General features: G+C 43.3%; 1 pseudogene; it reads right to left on the bottom strand.

Annotated features, from left to right (window-relative positions):
• Window positions 1-413: 413 nt before the first annotated feature.
• On the bottom strand, window positions 414-1,605 carry LOC147011640 (uncharacterized; annotated as a pseudogene).
• Window positions 1,606-3,310: the final 1,705 nt, after the last annotated feature.

Genomic DNA, 3,310 nt, shown 5'->3' with positions numbered 1-3,310 from the left:
ATCCCACGCGGGGGCTGATTGGCTCGATCGCGGTGAGACCGAAAGGTCCACCCGTGACTGGTTCCCGGCGTTAGTCCGAGAGGGTCACGACTGGATTGTCCGTCCGGTGGGCGACGTGCCGCGATTCGAGTTACGTGGCCGTCCGCACGCCGGCGGGCGCGAAAACCGCAACAATAGCTTCCAAAACGACCGCTTTGATGGCCGAAACTAAACAACGAAGATGAACAACAAAGAGCAGCATGATTTGTTCCTGGATATTATCATTTAGGGCCATACAAGATGACCACAGGAAATGCTATCACATTGACCACAGAGATTGCAAAGAATATCAAAAATGGAATTGCATCGAGAATACCAGTGATTACATGTAGGTGAGAACTACCATTAAAGAAACTACGTGAGCACACACGAATGTTCATGTTAGAAAACAATCTATCTTCAGCTGTCGGACGAGTCAAGATGTATCTACATGTATCTTAGCCCTCATTATCTGCGCAGGTTCAAGATTTGGCTTGCAGGCATTTCAGTTTAGAGTGGCGTCACAAAATTAATGTTCTGACACAATGGGTCATTGGGTACTTGCAGATGGATACAGATGTGTATACGTCCCCGGGTTCAGTTGAGAGAAATCTAGTCATTTTCGTCATTGTCGTCTGCCTGTAGAACCTGCTTTGTTCTTTCGTTGAAACAACCCTGGCCACCCTGACATGCACAGAACACTGAGCAGGCAAGGTTTGCACTGTTGCAACCACATCTTTGTGTCTTGCATGGGATCTCACTACTGCAAGAACATCTGACGAGTTTCAGTAAATCATCTGGTGCTTGGGGGATGTCACTGGAAAGAGTTGTTGGGAAAAGTGTTTTTGACCCATTTTCCCATGACCATCCAAATGATGTTGGATGCATTATAGGTGGATCTGGTTGCAGTGCATTCCTCCAGACTGCCACCTGAAGGTGAGCGTGGGCCACATTTTCCTTGAATGCCTCATTTGTTGGAGGCAAGGTAGCCAGCTTTGGTGCACCAGTCACACTCCGGCGCATTTTGCTTACCCACATTTTCTGGCGTGCCTCTGTCAATGACGTACATTTAGTCTGGTCATAACAGGCCAGAATGAATGGTGTTGCCTCTGAGGTGACCTCCAACAGAACGCGACTTGTGTCACCTATATAGCTTTGGGCATGAATGCCAGCTCTCAGGACTCCGAGTGCCACAGCCTTTCCAATTCCGAAGTATGTTGCCACTGTATCGCAACCAGTGAGTCCATGTGTTGCTAACAGGTCTGGGATTATTTCACGATGCTGGTCAACGGTGGCATTGATATCAATCACTGTACGACCATGAATTGGCGAAACCATCAAGACAGAGGTTGAAGCTGGTATGCCACCTTGGCAACAGAAGTGAAGCAGAAGAACAAAGATGTCAGTGTCGTCTGCAACCACAAGCACTTCCTTAGCCTTCACCTCTGCCACTTGTTGAACAATCATGGTATCCGCCTCCTCCTGCGTTGTTTTCATGTCCTGGCGCTTGATGATGACACCACTATTAATCTGCACTGGCACAGGGTCACTTCCAGTGAGAACAAGCTCATGCAGTCCTTGTGATAACGAGCATCAACTGCATGCAAGTCACTGACGGCACCTTCAATGCGACTTTGGACTTCATTTGCCCAGTGGTCGTTACGAGAATTACATTTTTCAAGAAAATATTCTTTGTAGGGCTTACCACCATACTCAGTATGGGTTGAACGATACAGGAAGGCTGGTCTCCATCTTTGAGGATTCTTTGGATCCTTGTTTATTTCACAGGCTTTGCCACAGGACAGGCAATGAAGCTTGAAGTCAAATACTGACGATGACCGTCATAATCTTTTGGCTGGAGGGCACCCTCATTATTCTTATACTTGGCGAGGTTGCTTTTTGATGTATACCGAGACACTCAGTTTCTGTGGTAGTAGATCTTCAAGTTCTCATTTTCAGCAAGCTGTGTTTCAAGTTCCACATGCAAGGTGTCCCCATAAACTTTGCTCGCATTGATAATCGTTTCTATTCGTGCCACACCAGTAGTCTCTGAGAGCGATGTCTTCTCATCACACTCAGTGCCATACCGGAACTTAAAGATGCAGCCCTGCTCCATGGGTTAGCTCTAGATTAAAACAAAGGAAGAAAATATTAATTAAGTATTAATGTTGACAATTTTAGGGAGAGAAAGAATGCTCTGTACACGTCACATCATGTCATTCCAACCTTAGACTCCTATTGTCATCAGAATATCTGAAACGTAATGGTAATCAATGTGATATTAGAAGAAAAAACATGTTTATCAAAACGTTACAGTACCCATTATGGTAGCATCTTTGTGGTCACCATGGCAACATCAAACAGTTTATTTATCATATCCATCCCATCATGATCTAAGGGTTAGAAAACATTTAACTTAGGCCAAAAATGTACGGTTTTATGTTATATGTCTTTAACACTTATTTCAAACATCCGAATGGTCATTCCAGATGGTTACCATGGCAACAGAATATCGTAACTCATGAAACCTATTTTATCCAATACATTGTGGTCATTAGCATACACCTAGAAAATAAAAACAATGGTCTCATAACCATTTTCTTGAAATTTATGGCAGTTTTGCCATTTTTACCACCTTTTACCGACTTCATGGTAGCCATATTGCGAGTTACCATAGTTACGGTACATCCAATACTTCTCAAACCATTTCTATCGAAATTATTGGACCCTGAAACATATATCTTGGCATAAAAATCATTGATCTATGGCAGAAAACATTGGAATAATGGGAATTTTAGAATTTTGGTCCTTCGTGGCAGCCATCTTGGACATTTAAAATTGCTCAAGGGTGACCGGTCCACACCACCCGAGATCTCATAAAACACACCGCAATGATAAATAATCAGCAGAGAAAAAAACTATATCAGGCATTTTGGGGTTAGGGGGAAATTTGGCCTTTGGCTGCCGGACTATCACGACGGTGACAGAGTACGAAGAAGAGGGATATGAGGAAAATAAATGGGGATCAAGCTGATAGCAAAGCCAAGGGGTAAGATGTGAATGTTTGAGAGGTAACATCATAATATTGTGATGTGTGAGAGGTTACATATTGTGATGTGTGAGAGGTGATATATTCTGATGTGTGAGGTAACATATTATGATGTGTGAGAGGTAACATATTGTGATGTGTGAGGTGACATATTGTGATATGTAAAAGGTAACATATTGTGATGTGTGAAAGATAACGTATTGTGATGTGTGAGAGGTAACATATTGTGATGTGTGAGAGGTA

Source organism: Eptatretus burgeri, chromosome 15 (genome assembly GCF_056783735.1).
Source record: "Eptatretus burgeri isolate ZD-2024b chromosome 15, Ebu_testis_v1, whole genome shotgun sequence".
Taxonomy (NCBI): domain Eukaryota; kingdom Metazoa; phylum Chordata; class Myxini; order Myxiniformes; family Myxinidae; genus Eptatretus; species Eptatretus burgeri.
Note: the sequence above shows the minus strand (reverse complement) of the source record. Positions and strands in the feature narration are given on the sequence as shown.